This window comes from Danio rerio, chromosome 21 (assembly GCF_052040795.2).
Source record: "Danio rerio strain M-AB ecotype USA chromosome 21, GRCz13ab, whole genome shotgun sequence".
In the NCBI taxonomy this organism is placed as follows: Eukaryota; Metazoa; Chordata; class Actinopteri; order Cypriniformes; family Danionidae; genus Danio; species Danio rerio.
The window spans coordinates 49,014,411-49,033,008 of record NC_141041.1 but is presented as its reverse complement, the minus strand read 5'-3'; the positions used below and the strand labels follow the sequence as shown (position 1 = coordinate 49,033,008).

Sequence of the window (18,598 nt, the reverse complement as noted above, 5' to 3'; positions counted from 1 at the left end):
CAGTGTTGGGAAAAATTACTTTAAAAGTAATACATTACAATCTTAAGCCTAGCTAAGACGAAAAAAATAAAAATGGTTTGCAAAAATAATGCAAAATGTGCAAAAATGACAATTACTTTCCTTAAAACGTAACAAAAATGGTTATTTTAGAAGAAAAAAAGGTGACTCAAGATTGTAATGTATTAGTTTTACTCTTCCTCAACTCTACTAATATAAACAGCCGGTATCTCCATATGCAGATAATAAGCCAGTGGTTAATAGTGAGAATCGTTACTTAAACTAAAGTGATATCAGTTTGTTTGTTTGTTTGTTTTGGTATTTAGTAAATTCAGCATGTTTACAGTTTGACAACTGAAAATATTTGCAGACATTTTTTTAGATTACCCTTAATTTCCTGTAAAGCCTGATGTTTGCGATGCTGAATCGTAACAGCATATTTACGTATATATATATATATATATATATATATATATATATATATATATATATATATATATATATATATATATATATATATATATGATTGAAACCAGTTTTATTTTTATGGATGTGGATGAGTTCTTGTAAAACAAAACCAGAATAACAAGTCTTTCTCTGTTTGTGGTGATGCTTTTGTAAATTCTGTAAAAAGAAAGAGAGAAAGAGAGAGAAATGTGTGTGCGTGTTTTTTATGTATGATATATGTATGTGTAATTAATAACTCTAATTAGCTATACTAAGAGTGTTCTGTAAATATTTTGAATAATAACACTTTTAAAGTTTTACTTCTTTTTTTTGATTTTTGATTTATTTATTTTCGAACAAAAATATCATAAATAAATATCCTTAACAAAAAATACATTTCAACATGGTCGAAAATGGAGTGGGATTATTATTTTCCCACCCCATTACCACATACATCATTCTTCTATTACTTAAACTTATATCTTCTTTTACTTATGTCTTCTTTTTCATTAAATATTTTTTATCCTTTTGGTATCTTTGACCAATTACATGTTTGATTTCATTTGTAGCTTTACATTTTGTAACACAAACCCAAAGGGGAAAAAACATAGTACTGCAAACAGCCATTTCATCATACCTTTCTCATTTTATCCTTTTTTTAATCACCTTCATCATTATATTCCTTTAATAATATTTATTTATACAACCTTTTAAACTGATTATTATCCAGACATATTAAATAAATAAATAAAAAAATAAATAAAAATAAATAAATAAATAAATAGATAAATAGATAAATAAATACATAAATTAATTAATTAATTAATTAATTAATACAAAAATAATAAATAAATAAATAAATAGATAAATAAATAAATAAATAAATAAATAGATAAATAAATAAATAAATAGATAAATAAATAAATAGATAAATAAATAAATAAATAAATAAATAAATAAATAGATAAAATAATTAATAAATCAATACAAAAATAATAAATAAATAAATAAATAAATAAATAAATAAATAAATAAATAAATAAATAAATAATGGCAGCAAAAAAACTGAATAGGAATGAATCTTATCTTCGTCTTTCTTCTTAAAGGAATGATTTAAGCAAGGAGTTTCTTTCACTGGAACATAAATGAATAATGCAGATGAGCTTTCAAAAAAATATTACGAAATTATTATAAAAGTAGAGCATGCATGACTGCATTGCCAACCTTCTGGAGCCATGATGTATGAAGAACGGACCAAAACTGAACTAAACTATTCAAAAATCATTTCTGATTTAGGTTTAAAACTTATTTTCTGTGTCTGTTTCTAATATAACACGGAGAATGTGATGTCTTTGAAAGGCTGTGGTTAATTGTATTGTTTTGGGCCCAAATTAACCGCTGGTTTCCGTGCAATTTACCAAAAAAATCAGAAGCAAATATGAAATAGATGTATATCTACATATACATCTATACATGAAATATAATGGTGCGTTCTATGAGACACAGATGAAGCGTCAAGCGCGAGTGATTTACATATGAAGTCAATGCAAAGATGTAAATAGACATCCTACGGCGCAAGTTGAGCGTTTTGCACAAATGACACTCTTAATGCGTGAATCACGCAAATCGTTCGAGTTGGAAAATCTGAACGTCAGCAAGTAGTTGACTTCAAGTAGTTGACTGGCCTGTCTGAAGTCCTGACCTGTCTCCTATTGCAAAATGCGACAACACAGACCCCGTACTGTTGCCCACCGTAAGACTTGTTTGCAAGACAGAAATGAGACAAAATTTCACCTGAAAAACATCATCACTTGGTGTCTGTTCTAAACTTTCTTTTAAATGTTTTGCAAGAACCAAAACTGGAATACGTGATTATTTTTTAAATAAAAATAAAAAGTCATGAGGAACACATTAAATAATGTTTGTTGTGTTTTCTGCAATCAAATACAAGTCAAAGCACATTTCAAAATCACTACTTTTTTATTATTTGCGTTTTCCATGCTGTCCCAACTTCCTTCTGATTTGGGGTTGTACATTCAGCATATGAGGACGCCTGCTAGAGCTGTTAAATACGTCACATGTTGTGTTTGCGTATGCTACTTCCATAAAACAACACCGGCGTAAAGTGAATGTAAAACACAGTGAATTCACTGTGAGGTCGTGCGCATGTGTCAAACCCCTCCATCTGCAGTTCAGTGATTTCTGAAAGCTGGACAGTTTAAGTCTGAAAGCCCTGAGGATTACTCAAAATTAAAGGTCTTCCCAATCTTCCAAGGCAAAAATGCTGTTTTGTGATCTAGTTGGGTTTCGCAGTCAAAACATCTGTCAGTGGCAGACAGGTGACACATATATATATAGCTTACATACATGTATAGCTTTTTACACCTTAAAATACTTTGACAAAAAAGTCTGACTTCTTTAATGACTTGAAGTTTTAAAAAGTGTTAATTTATCAACACATTTCTAAACATGATAATTTTAGTAACTGATTTATTTTCTCTTTGCCATGATGGCAGCACATAATATTTGACTAGATATTCAAGACACTAGTATTCAGCTTAAAGTGACACTTAAAAACTTCACTAGGGTAATTAGGCAGATAGTTGAACATTGAACAAGTGTTTTTTTTTCAGGAACCAGAAAAAAGGACTAGTAATATTATTAACCCTAAAATTATTGAAAATGTTTTATTTCCAGTCAAACTAAAAGAAACAAGACTTTCTCCAGAAGTAAAATATAATAGGAAATACTGTGAAAAATTATTATTGATAATTGTGCTTCCGCTGCGTTTAATGTGTGTGCAAGTCTTTTAATATACACTCGCTGGCCACTTTATTAGGTACAACTGTCCAACCGCTCGTTAACACAAATTTCTAACCAGCCAAACACATGGCAGCAACTCAATGCATTTAGGCACGTAGACATGGTCAAGATGATCTGCTGCAGATCAAACCGAGCATCAGAATAGGGGAGAAAGGGGATTTAAGTGGCATGTTTGTTGGTGCCAGATGGGCAGGTCTGAGTATTTCAGAAACTGCTGATCTACTGGGATTTTCACGTACAACCATCTCTAGGGTTTAAAGAGAATGGTCTGACAAAGAGAAAATATTCAGTGAGCGGAAGTTCTGTGGGCACAAATGCCTTGTTGATGCCAGAGGAAAATGGCCAGACTGGTTCCAGCTGATAGAAAGGCAACAGTAACTCAAATAAGCACTCGTTACAACCGAGCTCTGCAGAAGAGCATCTCTGAACACACAACACGTCCAACCTTGAAGCAGATGAGCTACAGCAGCAGAAGACCACACCGGGTGCCGCTCCTGTCAGCTAAGAACAGGAAACTGAGGCTACAATTCACACAGACTCACCAAAACTGGACAATAGAAGATTGGAGAAACGTTGCCTGCTCTGATGAGTCTCCATTTCTGCTGACACATTCAGATGGTCGTGTCAGAATTGGATCCATCCTGCCTTGTATCATTGGTTCAGGCTGGTGGTGGTGTAATGGTGTGGGGGAGATTTTTGGGCACACTTTGGGTCCATTAGCACCAACTGATCATCGTGTCAACACCACAGCCTACCTGAGTATTGTTGCTGACCATCTCCATCCCTTTATGACCACAGTGTACTCATCTTCTGATGGCTACTTCCAGCAGGATAACACATCACAAAGCGCAAATGATCTCAGACTGGTTTCTTGAACATGACAATGAGTTCACTGTACTCAAATGGCCTCCACAGTCACCAGAGCTCAATCCAATAGAGCAGCTTTGGGATGTGGTGGAACGGGAGATTGGCATCATGGATGTGCAGCCGACAAATCTGCAGCAACTGCGTGATGCTATCATGACAATATGGAGCAAAATCTCTGAGGAATATTTCCAGCACCTTGTTGAATCTCCTTGTTGAATTAACCTGCGACAAAAACAGCCTGAGTATAGAGCAATGTAATTAAAGTGTTTCCTCTGATAAAAACTTCCTCCTCACTGCCCGTTGTTCCAACACGTCATCCACAAAACACAGCTGTCTAAAGCAGTTAAGATGTATAAAAGGTTTCAGATTTTAGAAGCAGTTTGCTGTAAACTCCATCAGTCTGATTACACAGAGTTGCTTCAGGTGTGTTTAATTAGGATCGAAGCCAAGCTGCAGGATTCCGCGGAAGGTCACGCAAGTTTGGAATCGCATTATAGTGAAGGATCGTGTTACATTTGTTCACATGTACTGTGTGATGTGGGAAAGAAGTAAGAGAAGTGGGGAAAATGCAGGTCTGTTCTGAGCTGAATGCTGCCCGAGACTGTTGAACATGGAGTTGAAGACCTCCTTGATCCGACTCTAATAATATAAAACTAAAATAATGTACAAATTAGTTCATTTTTTATGAGCTTAATGCTTTTTTATTAGTGATTGCCACAGCGCAATTAACCGCCAACTATTCCGCGATATGTTTTACACAGCGGATGCCCTTTCAGCCACAATCCAGTACTGGGAAACACCCGTACACACTCACGTTTACACACAAACACAGTCATATTTAGTTTATTCTATTCACCTCACTGCTAAAAAATCCAGCTTAAACCAGCCTAAGCTGGTTGGCTGGTTTTAGATGGATAACCAGCCTGGTTTTAGAGGGGTTTTGGCAATTTCCAGACTGGTCTTAGCTGGTCAGGCTGGAAAATGACCAGCTAAAACCAGCTTGACCAGCCTGGTTTGAGCTGGACCTGGTTTTGGCTGGGCTCCCAGCCTGGTTAGGCTGGTCAAGCTGGTTTTAGCTGGTCATCTCCCAGCCTGAACAGCTAAGACGAGGCTGGAAATAGCTGGAATTCAGCCTGGAAATGGCCAAAACCCTTCAAAAACCAGCCTGGTCAACCATCTAAATCCAGCCAACCAGCTTAGGCTGGTTTAAGCTGGATTTTTCAGCAGGGCTATAGTGCAAGTGTTTGGACTGTGGGGAAAACCAGAGCACCCTCCCTACTGAAAAAAACAGCTTAAACCAGCCTAGGCTGGTTGGCTGGTTTTAGCTGGTCGACCAGGCTGGTTTTAGAGGGGCCATTTCCAGGCTGGTTTCCAGCCATTTCCAGCCTGGTCTTAGCTGGTCTGGCTGAGAGATGACCAGCTTGACCAGCCTAGCCAGGCTGGGAGCCCAGCCAAAACCAGCTATGTCCAGCTTAAACCAGGCTGGTCAAGCTGGTTTTAGCTGGATTTAGCTGGTCATTTTCCAACCTGACCAGCTACAACCAGGCTGGAATTGAGTGGAAACCAGCCTGGAAATGGCCAAAACCCCTCTAAAACCAGCCTGTTTGGCCAGCTAAAACCAGCCAACCAGCCTAGGCTGGTATAAGCTGGATTTTTCAGCAGGGCGGAGGAAACCCACACCAACTAATGTAAAGATATATAGTAATATATGGCTGCGTTTACATGCTAATTACCATTTTTTGATTTGGTTCCATCACAACAAGCTTGTATGTATTTGCTCTACAAGAGTGACTGATGTTACAATCTTTGCCGCCTTTCACCACAACTGACCTGATTCTTCAAATCGACTGTAATATATCAGAGGCAGAAATGGTGATTTCTTGGAGAAATTTCACTCAGCGGAGTATTTGAGATGTAAAATGAGAGGGTTCTGTGTGTTCAGCTGTCGAGGTCAGACTTCAGCTCTGCCTCCACATAATCACATCCAGAAGAGCTAGTGCTGCTCTTCACATTCCTTTTGTGCTCTACTTTCCCTCACAGTCTCCAACCGCAGCTACAATTGCTACGTGTGGAATAAAATGAATCGGTGGTTAAAATCGTCCAGTCATCACCAGATTTGCCAAGCTTGACTCAGTGAATGTTTTTGCCCGAGTCATGTTATTAAAAATGCAGTGGAGCGTATGAACTTCATTTACTTTTTGATCATGTTAAATTTAAATACAATTAATTGGCATTACAAATCAGTTTATTACCATTGATGATGCAATTTCAAGCTCATGAAACTGTGAACACAACCGCTACTTCAGATTCAGATTCTTTTTTTTTTTACTTTGAGATTAAAAATATATTAATGAGATATGTTATTATATGATTATGCTTTTCATAATGCATTGATATACATACTTGAATAGATTGTGAGCGTAGTTTTTACCAGCGTCTGCAGTTAAACACTATCCTAGAGCGCCATCTGCTGTTAAACACTAGAATAGAGCGCCATCTGCTGTTAAACATTAGCCTAGAGTGCCATCTGCTGTTAAACACTAGCCTAGAGCGCCATCTGCTATTAAACACTAGCCTAGAGTGCCATCTGGTGTTAAACACTAGCCTAGAGCACCATCTGCTGTTAAACACTAGCCAAGAGCGACATCATCTGCTGATAACCACTAGCCTAGAGCGCCATCTGCTGTTAAACATTAGCCTAGAGCGACATCATCTGCTGTTAAACACTAGCCTAGAGCGACATCATCTGCTGTTAAACACTAGCCTAGAGCGCCATCTGCTGTTAAACACTAGACTAGAGCGACATCATCTGCTGTTAAACACTAGCCTAGAGCAACATCTGCTGTTAAACACTAGCCAAGAGCGCCATCTGCTGTTAAACACTAGCCTAGAGCGCCATCTGCTATTAAACACTAGCCTAGAGCACCATCATCTGCTGTTAAACACTAGCCTAGAGTGTCATCTGCTGTTAAACACCAGCCTAGAGCGACATCATCTGCTGTTAAACACTAGCCTAGAGCGCCATCTGCTGTTAAACACTAGAATAGAGCGCCATCATCTGCTTTTAAACACTAGCCTAGAGCGCCATCTGCTGTTAAATTCTAGCTACTGTGCCCCGCCCTCTTTTCAATAAAAAGAAATGCGCATTTCAAAGCACTTCACAGGACCTTTAAATGCAGCCATGTTCTGCAGGGGAACTGTGGATTTGGCATCTGGCTGCTCTGGCTCCACATGAAAGAGCATTTATTGTTTTTATAAGGGCTTAAGAGAGCAGGGGTTTCCCTCCTATTGCCTCTAATGACCTCATTTAGCACACTTTGGGAACTTTGTTTAGAAAGACGATGACATCATATGAATTACTTGGAGAAGCCGCTGGATATTGGGTTCTGTGAAGCCACTAATTATACCGTGGTTTACTCCACTGTGCCATCTTGTAGCACACAGTAAAGAAAGAAAAAATACTCTTGCATGTGTTCGACTGCTTAGATGATGTTCCCACACCTGCTCACTAATGTGCATTTCAGGAATGTCCAGTTGTTTGTCGTTACTGAACAATAATTGAAAACCGTTATCCAATATAGGTCAATTAACTCCATTTCTAGTTTAATATTAGAAACCTGTTGAAGAGTTCAGATGCAGAAGCCACTGAATGCATTTAGGCACGTGAAAGCTTTAGGCGACATATATTTTTGCTTCAAATCATCCAAAATCGTAGCGTCAGCGCATTCAGAAATAACTGTTAGTACGCAAAAGCCTCTGAACGCCACTTGTCTTTAACAGCAAAAGCCGCTATAGCCCGAAAACCAATCAGAAGCGCGAATCAAATCATACCCGATTCTACACCATAACTTTTCAATCCAGATGGATGGGGCAACCATTACTGCATCCAAAATGGTGAAAAGCCTTGGAGTAACGATTGATGACCAACTAAACTTCTCTGACCACATTTCTAGAACTGCTCGATCGTGCAGATTCGCACTCTATAACATCAGAAAGATCCTACCCTTCTTATCTGAACATGCAGCTCAACTCCTTGTTCAAGCTCTTGTTCTCTCCAGACTGGACTATTGCAACTCTCTACTAGCTGGGCTTCCAGCAAACTCTATCAAGCCTCTTCAACTGCTCCAGAATGCAGCAGCACGAGTGGTCTTCAATGAACCTAAACGAGCACATGTCACTCCGCTGCTAGTCCGTTTGCACTGGCTGCCAGTTGCTGCTCGCATCAAATTCAAAGCTCTGATGTTTGCCTACAAAGTGACTTCTGGCTTTGCTCCTTCTTATCTGCTCTCACTTCTGCAGATGTATGTGCCCTCCAGAAACTTGCGTTCTGTGAATGAACGTCGCCTCGTGGTTCCAGCCCAACGAGGGAAGAAATCACTTTCGCGAACGCTTACGCTCAATCTGCCCAGTTGGTGGAATGAACTCCCTAACTGCATCAGAACAGCAGAGTCACTCGCTACTTTCAAGAAACGACTTAAAACTCAACTATTTAGTCTCCACTTCACTTACTAATCTGCAATTGCCTCTGAATATCACACTAACTGTACCCAAAAAAAAAAAAACTAATACTACTAATACTTTCCTTCTTAGACTTTACAGACCTGAAACTTGCCTACAGCACTTCTTCATTGTTGCTCTTAGTTGTGTAAATTGCTTCCTTGTCCTCATTTGTAAGTCGCTTTGGATAAAAGCGTCTGCTAAATGACTAAATGTAAATGTAAATATATTTTTTTTCATGTAGCAGTGCGCTGATACGCTGGCTTAATGATGACAATCTTTCAATTTCGCTTTCATTTTCGGAATAAGACGGAGTTTGATGAACTAGATGAGCCTGTCCGACTGTCAGTGAATGGCAAATGAAAACATTCCTAAACTCAAAACTCTGTGCATTATAAGAAAAAAAACACTGTCGGAAGTGTAGCCTGCATTCATAATGGGTTTTTGCGCAGCGACACTACTTTAAATGAATCCGATTTACTACACATTAAACGCCAACTGCATTTCACGAAAGACAAAGATGTCATAAAAGATCATAGTAAATTGAAACAGTTTAATTTTATTTCCTAACGTAAGCTATTTTTTTACATAAATATAATGTATAAAACACTATATTACGTCATATTACCTATACGCCTGAGAGGCTTTTTATATTAATGGACAGTGCACTGATATTAATGCTCCACAATGTTTTTACACTACATTATTTGAATCTAACAAGCTTAGCTTACAATGTTTACATCGCTCTACTTACATCAAATCCAAATCCCAAATATCCAAAATGACAACATATTAAGATTTAATTAATGTCAGTTTTAATGTTGTTGATTAATGTACTTGACAGATTTCATTCATTCATTTTCCTTCTGCTTTGTCCCTGATTTATCAGGGGTTCCCACTGCGGAATGAACCGCCACTTACTTGACAGATTTATACATTTTTAAATTTTAGGTGCTTTATGCTTGGTAAAATAATTTCTAATAACATCTTTAGTGATTTTCAGCTGATTACACTTTTGTTCGAATAGGTGGATTTTAGAGCTGCACAATTAATCGTTAAAAGATTGCGATCTCAATTCGACCCCCTAGACCAGGGGTGTCCAAACTTTTAAGCACGCGACCCCTAAAATAACAATGCCAGTGACTCGCGACCCCCAATATCCTCTGAGGTGGTAATAAATACAGAAAACTTGCATGCAATGGCGAACACACACACTCCAATAGACCAAAGTCTATTCTTCGTTTTTTTTTTTTTTATGTATGTCAGTGCTGTAAATGGGCCAGAAAGTTTAACCTGGTGTTATAAAATCAATCTGCTGCATCTGAAGCTATTGCTGTCTTTAATATAATGTATTTACCCCAGGGATCGCAATCCAATAGAACAAGTAAATAAGCTACTATAGTAACTATAAACGACTGTTTGTTTCTCTTCAGTTGGTTATGGATAAAATATGGTAATTCTTATGGCCTAATAATAATAATAAGTAGATTTTTGGAAATCACCAGGCGACCCCCCTTCATTGTTCCGCGACCCCTCAAGGGGTCCCGACCCCCACTTTGAGAACCACTGCCCTAGACGATCTTAATCCAGCATTTCTACGATTCTGCCAATCATATTTTCAAGTTCAGGAGAGAAGAAAAGGCGGCTGCACGAGTCTTTTAATTGTTTCACACACGTTGCTCAGTGACAGTGACACCTCCAAATGATGTTGAAAGAGTCACATAATGTATTTATAAGGTATAATCCACCTAAAAATGTCATTTTTGTCTTCATATAATGATGCTTTTACAGCCAGGAAATCACACGTGACATGAGCTGCTGACCGTGAGCTGTTATCTCAGAGTGGGTGCACGCGCGCTCTACTTTAGTGAACAGAACCTGCATATGTTGCGAGTAACAGGTAATACAGTTGTAAATAATATTCAGTTTGTGGCACAGAGTGATCGTTTGGGAGCCGCGTGCGAAGTCTGAACAAGCACTTAGCAGTCAAAATGAACCTGAAAGTGTGCACTTCATTTAAATGATCATATCGCATATTAAAGTTATGATTACGGCAAGCATTTGATATGTTTTTTCTTTTATAGCGATCCCACAATTGGCCATGAAAATAGATGTTTACAATGTCAGTATAACTACTCTAGCCTATATATTGTTGAATATAATCTGATAATGGCAAATGTCTGATTTTACCAGTGAATAAATTTGTCTAACATGACAGATTTCAAGCATATCTCTCAAACATAATAATTCAACATCAGAATTATTATAAGTAGAATAGAATTATTTATAGAAACCAGTAGACCTACACATTATATTATTATCAATGTTGTGCCATGTTTGTTTTTACCATATCTTTATTTTACATATAGAGAATCGTGAGAAAATCGTGCTCTTTATTTCAAGCAAAAAAAATCGTGATTCTCATTTTAGCCAGAATCGTGCAGCTCTAGTGGATTTAGAGGTTTTTGCAATAAAAGCACTAGTGGATTTAGCTGGTTTTGACGCAAAAGAAAATCATCCTGGTTAAAAACAAAAGTTTTGTCTAAAGCAGGGGTCATCAACCTCGGTCCTGGAGGGCCGGTGTCCCTGTAGGATTTAGCTCCAACTTGCCTCAACACACCTGCCTGGATGTTTCAAGTATACCTAGTGACACCTTGATTAGCTGGTTCAGGTGTGTTTGATTAGGGTTGGAGCTAAAATCTGCAGGATACCCGCCCACCAGGAACAAATTTGGTGACCACTTGTCAAAAGTGACATTTTAAAAAAAAAGGTATTTTATTTACTAGCTAATAACCCTACATTACATATAAAATGAAACTTCTGAACCTAATCAGAGGAGCCTGATGGAAAATGCTCATTTACAAAAAGAGCTCTGATGGACTTGAAGGGTTTTGCATCTGAACTCTTCAGTTGTTTTTCAGCATTTATTTCCTGAATCAAAGTCAATCTTTATGTCTGCGAATTTTATTTCCCCAGCATGTCCTCAATGGTTCCTGACTGAATGCTAAAATCTAAAAATGGACCGCAGCTACTTTTATATTCAGGCCTGTAGATGCCAGAACACATTATTGAGCATATTCTGCACTGGTACTCTTACTGTACTCTTGACTAGTTTGTTCTTGGCACAGAAATGGAGTCACTTGTCCAGTAAGTGTTTAAATGTTTTTGGAAACACTTTCTGATGGCGAACAACCGCTGTATTGATCGTTTTTACAATACACAAAGCTGTTGGCTAGTTTTATCCAAGCCAAAAATGAAGATTTACAGATATCTGCTTCTATTTTTCTGCTCTTAATCTAAACCATCCTCCATCCCAGCCGTCTCCACATCTGCCTTGTCCGAGTGTGGTGTTGGAAAGATGTGTTGCCAGTGCTCTCTGACTCAGCACAAGACACAGATCTACTGTAAAATAAACCATCCACAACATTTACGGTAAAAAAATAAATAAACAGCAGCTGTGCTTGCCAGAATTTTACAGTTAAAAATACCACAGCGGGATGAACCGGCAACTATTCCAGCACATGTTTTACGCAGCGGATGCCCTTCTAGCTGCAAGCCAGTACTGGGAAACACTCATACACACTCGCATTCACACTCACTCATACAATTTATTCCATCTAATTCCCCTATAGCGCATGTGTTTGGACTGTGGGGGAAACCGGAGCACCCAGAGGAAACCCACACCAACACGGGGAGAACATGCAAACTCCACACAGAAATGCCCAGCCGGAACTTGAACCAGCAACCTTCTTGCTGTAAGACGACATTGCTAACCATTAAGCCACCGTGCCAGCCATAGCAGAAATAATACCTAGGGTTTTTTCACTAAAACATATATTGATATTAATTGTTGATGTGTTACTGATGATTATTTAATAGGGATGAAACGATATCAGAGTATAAACAGGAATCAGAGAGTGAAATTCAATACCTTTTAAGACCTTTTTTAAGACTCTTTCCATACATTAAGACCTTATAACCACTTTTTAACTGGAAACACTTGCAAGTTTTTAACTTACAGTATATTTACTAAACATTTATGTAAGAAACAAATCTAAAATATCGTTCATATTCTGGTTAAAACTCCATTAAATCTAGCTTATTTAGCAAGTGGACGCCTGTAGAACTGCAGATATAACCTTGGTTACTGCAGTAAACAAAGCAGCGTGATGTTAAATCTAGTGGGATTTCACTGATTTCATAAACTACACAGCATCCTGATATTCGCAGATTTAATTCAGGCAAGCTTTAGTATACAGCCATACACTGCATGATTAAAAATGATATCAAATTTAATACCTTGCAAAATAACATTTAAGACTTTTTAATACTTTTTTAAGGGCCTTAAATTTCTCTACATTGACTTTTACGACTTTTTAAGACCCCGCGGACACCCTGGATATACCCCCCCACAGTAAAAACCACACTACTTTGCTTCCAAAGAAGCACTTATGAGTGAAATGCCATGCTGGTCAGTATTCATGTGAACACGGACAATGACAGTATGATTAAAGAGAACGCTCAGGAGGCTTAAAGCATGCAGAAGGTCTTTAGGTGACAGCAGCTATTCATACCGCTATAAAACAAGAAGCACACACTTAGGCATTGTGTAAAGATGGATGGATGGATGGATGGATGGATGGATGGGTCAAATGATGGATGGATGGATGGGTCGAAGGATGGATGGGTCGAAGGATGGATGGATGGATGTATGGATGGATGGAGACAGGTTTATCGATGGATGGATGGATGGATCGAATGATGGATGGATGGATGGATATATGGATAGATAGATAGATAGATGGATGGATAGATGGATAGATAGATGGATGGATGGATGGATGGATGGATAGATGGATGGGTCAAATGATGGATGGATGAACGGATGGATGGATGGATGGATGGATGGATGGATGGATGGATGGATGGATGGATTGGTCGAATAATAGATAGATAGATAGATAGATAGATAGATAGATAGATAGATAGATAGATAGATAGATAGATAGATAGATAGATAGATAGATAGATAGATAGATAGATAGATAGATAGATAGATAGATAGATAGATAGAATGATGGATGGGTGGATGGATGGATGGATGGATGGATGGATGGATGGATGGATGGATGGATGGATGGATGGATGTGTTTACCAAACATAGATATGCATTTGTTTATGTAAATCATAGAATGAATATACAAATTTTCCATTTTGAATTTGCTTTCTGCCATCGGTTATTTAAATATTTAATGATCAACATGTAATCTAAGAGCTGTTTTTGCTAATTAATGGCACTAAAAATACATTGATATTAATAAGAACTTATTAAAAGTTTTACTGAGTGTATTGCTGAGTGTCATTCATACATTCTGTACATGCTTAACTGACTTCTTGCTTTAAGTTTGATATAAAACATTGTGGTTTCCAGATGACCTGAATTCTTCATGTTCTGTCTCCACCTGCTGGACTTACTTGACATCTAAGACTTCAGATTTTTTAATGTTCCTGTTGTTGTAATGATTATTTCATCTCTGTCCCCATGTTTCTGTAAGTGTCCTGAATGTGTCTGAATCTCTGACCTCTTGACGGCTTTCTAGGGAAGAGCAGTCAGCTTCTGGACTCGACCTCTGAAGGAAGAAACAGTCCCACGGGGTGTTATAGAGCATCACTCCTACTGACCAGCCTGTAGCTGGAGCCGCATTATAGTGCTGTCTGTGGAACCCAGGAACTCAGGAGGAGTGAATGTTACTAAAGGCATCGAAGAAATCATAATGGCTGGATCGATTGAGTAGCTTCACAAAAAACAAAGGAAAAATAAAACCCAAGTTAAATGATTCAAGCCCTTTTAAGGCCTAAAATGTAGTTTTTGTTTTTATTTTAAAGTGCAAGAAACCCTCGAGTACTTTTTTTTAGATTTTAACAGGTTTGTGTGTGTTGAGCTTCAGTTAAGGCAATGTTAGCACCTGTTAGCTTTAATTTTGGGGAAAATTTGATCATTTAAAGCTTTTGTCAGCTAATTTCAGCTTCCGGGTTTAAAATGATTTTTGGGGCGGATCAAAATCATCACAGAACTGCAAGTGCAAAGATGACGCGTCTGTTTGTCATTATTATTCATAGCGGAGTTTTCTTATCCTATGAAAAAAGTCACCTGCTTAATTATTTATGACTGAACATGCTTTCTGAAGGCAAGGCAGACCTGCCAGTGCCAAGCTGTGAGGTCCTACCTCGATGACTGGGTGAAACCGCATCCACGGACCGCAGTACTGAGCTGTTCATGAAGGGTCGTAAGTGTTTGCTTCCATGATTCACGGGGTTTGTTGCATGTTTTTTCCCGCGATGCTGTCAAAGCTGATACAGCAAAGCTGTTTGTGCCCAGCAAGCTTTTTTTTTGTCAGGAGAGCAGTACGAGAATTGCAGAATGGCTGACACAAGCCCCTTTCACACACACACCTTTCCAGAAAATTACCAGCAATTATGTGTGTGTAAACAGGCTCTTTTTGAAAATACCAGTAAATTCGTTCTGGCTATTTTCCGGAAAGAGAAGTTGTAACATTACCGGTAATTTGCTGGAATGCTGCGCTGTGTGAATGCAGAAGGAAGATTGCCGGAAAGAGCGCGTGCACGTCTAGAACGTGCTGACATGAGACGTCTGCTTTAGCCAATCAGAACAGTCAGACGCATTCACGTCCGCGCGGTTTATGAGAATAAAAGCCTTTGAATATTTTCCCAGACGCATTTAGCTGCTAGATGGTAGTCAGATAATGTTTATATGTTCATCTAAATGCCAACCATGTAAATAATCATCGATAAGATGCTTATGATAAGCCGTTGTTTGTTTACCTTCAAGCTTTGCGTGTGCCCATAAACAGTCTATAAGCGCCAGCACACACACATATCATGTACATCTCGACATGCGAAAGTGTTTCTCTATTTGTTTTCATCGAAGTTGTTCACAATACTGATCATCCACAGAGTTTGTGATGTAGTCAAATGTTTACAAACATAAGCGCAGCCGTTTAGGGCTCATTTCTGGTTAATGATGTCAGAATTACCGGTATTGTGGAATGGATGTGTGAATGCTCTTTTCCTGGAAAAATTCCGTAACATCCTCGTCTGTATGAACAGCGCTTTTTTGAATTTACCGGTAAAGTCGTTACAGAAACTTTCCATATATTTACCGGTATCACTGAGTGAAAGTGGCTGTTGTTTTTTATCAGGAGTTCGTTCACATTTAGACACATCGTCGTGCTGATGTGTTCGCCTAAATCCTCCAGATTACCAGCAGGGCTAATGGTTAAAATAGACAGGGCAAGAAACCTGCTGCATTCAGATCCCAGAATTGAGGGAGAAGTCCTCATTTAGTGTTTATATGAACATAATTACCTTTATAATGATATAAATTGTGGTTGTGTATATGACATTACAAATTTCAAATGCAGCAGGGCATTAAATTACTGTTTATTTCTTTGCATTTTACTTTGTAAACTATAAAATCATGCGTCTCCTCACAGTTTGTGTCTCATTTTGTGAGCCGACTGACAACAGTTGTTCGCTCCCCTCCTTCTCCCCTGCTCTGCTGGCCACGCCCACTCCTGCTCTTTGCTCGCGGAGCTCCGCCCATTATGATGCATCTTGTGAAAAAATTCTAGACCTGAACCGAAAGTGGGGGGTGTCATAACCCTTTAAGAGGTTTTAAGACCCTTTAAATACCCTGATCAGAAGCTCAAAAACATCCACAGGGAATTTCATAAACCCACCTCTAAAATATTTGTAGGCAGAGCAGATATTTGAGTCTCCACAGCCAAAGTCCTGCAGCTTGATGTCTTGGCCAGACACTCGTCCAGACGGCCACTCTCCTAACAGAAGCTCTGGAGATCTTGGCAAGTAGCCGGACGCTCCAGAATCAGTACGTAGCATCTGGCACGATCAAACCAGCCCAGCAGCTGCAGGACACTGGGGCAGGCAGAGGCTCGTGGGTCATTAGCACCACTGACTCAGGCCGTCCTGCAGGACAAACACTCCATTATATCCAGCACTCAGTCAAACTCCAGGATGCAAACTTCAAGCCAAACATCCAACTGACTAAAAGACTGAGCTTCTATGACATCTAATGCTGCTTATAGTAATATCACTGCAAAAAAAAAAATGTTTTCCTTATTTACAATTTTGGTCTTGTTTCTAGTCCAAATATCTAAACACTCTTAAATCAAGAAGCATTTTCTGCACTACCACAAAATACTGTCTTTGTTTTCAGAAATAACCTTTCAAAATTCTGTGAGTTTTTCCTTAAAATAAGCAAAATAATCTTTTTTTTAGTTAACTACTGGTAAAAAAAAAGGGGGGGGTGGGTGGGGGGTTGGCTAGATTTCTTTACCTTTGCACTTCATCAGCTCTCACTTGCCTTTATCCTAACTCTTCCCTTATAGCTCTTTTATTTCAGTGTTAACCTGAGGAAACAGATGACTTGCAGGTGCAGTTGCTTCCTCCAACACACCTATGGGCTTCGGGTCCTGAAATACAATAGGTTGTTTCCAACCACGTGGTTCTGGTGACGCGCGAAATTCAGATGGAGAGCAGGAAGTTAAATAAATAAATAAATAAATAAATATTCATAAGCCGAAATGACTTAAATCTCCTTTGTTTGTTTCTATTTCCCTGTTGAATTTGACTCACTTGTTTTCTCTCTTAAACTAAAAACAAGAAAATAATAACTTTTATTCAATATGACCTTGTAAAGGACACATGAACCCTTGTTGATTTGATTTTTTCCTGTTATGTAATAGCTTTAATTAATGTAAACCCACTTATGCAAGCCCATATTGTTAGGTTTAATTTCTTATAATTGTTATTACTATTTTTTTCTGTATGTTAAATTTCCCTTTTATTGTACAAGTTTAACATGTGCTGATCACCTTTATTGGAGTAGATTAATAAATAAGGTCTTATTTCACAGAAAAACCTCCCAATTTTACGATGCATAAGTTATTGCGTACTTTCGTTAAATGCAATTTAAGGTTGGTGTTATTTATGATGTTTAGTCCATATTCTTCCTGTTATTTCACTAGGTGCCACTAACGTATTTTTAATCTTGTGTCGAACAAAAACAATCGTTTCTATGCCTTATATATAAATGACAAGATCACATACTGTCATTATTCTTAATAGGTACAAAGCAATTTAAATGTTGATTTAAGATAACCTTTTTTGCTTTCCTCGCTATTGTACTCTTTATAAAGACACGAAATCTGAAAACTACTAAATATTAGTCATCTACTTTAGCAAATTAACTCTTCTTGTGTTTTCATCATATAACCGAATTCAGAGTTTAACCATAACGGAGTGAAAGCTGATCACCAGCATGTCCCCAACACACAGACACATTTACGCACAGTTAAAGTCATATTGGTATTAACCCTGCTGTGAAATGTGTATTCATCTAGCTGCTAGTGTGAATGCTTGAGTTTTAGATTGACAAACACACAAATAATTAACACATATGAACACAGCAGAAATCACTAACTTGAGCATGCACTTGGTCATTCCAATGGCTTTCAAAAGAATTATATAAATACAGCGTTCTCCCATTTTTCAGCTTGTTTCTTGAACTCTCCCCCCATTTATGAGGAAAAACTTTGATCTCTATAAAAGACCCTAATCAATTACATATAAATGCTAATTTTTAATGAGAAAGATATGGTGTGAAGACACAAGATGTGCAGCACCTGAAACTACGGATACTGGAAGCCTGTGCTGGCATTTCTCCTGTGGTGTTGCTATCAGTGTGTGAAGAGTGGGAGAAGAGGCTTTGACAATCCAACACAATGGGCAGCACATTGAACACATTTTATAAGTAGTCAGAAACTTGTAAATAACTCATGAAAGAATAAAGTTACGTTAAAACCAAGCACACCAATGTTTTTCTTCTGAAATTCCCAATTAGTTTGATGTGTCACATGACCCTCTT

The 18,598-nt window shown here is 38.1% G+C and overlaps 1 long non-coding RNA gene across 1 annotated transcript in view; it reads right to left on the bottom strand.

Annotated features, from left to right (window-relative positions):
- Positions 1–17,130, bottom strand: part of LOC141379926 (uncharacterized) — a 30,874-nt gene extending 13,744 nt beyond the window's left edge. Inside the window, exons 1-2 of the long non-coding RNA XR_015520825.1 lie at positions 17,009–17,130; positions 16,392–16,638 (exon numbers count right to left, since the gene is read on the bottom strand). This is a non-coding gene — a long non-coding RNA (uncharacterized LOC141379926). The remainder of the gene's footprint in view (positions 1–16,391; positions 16,639–17,008) is intronic.
- Positions 17,131–18,598: the final 1,468 nt, after the last annotated feature.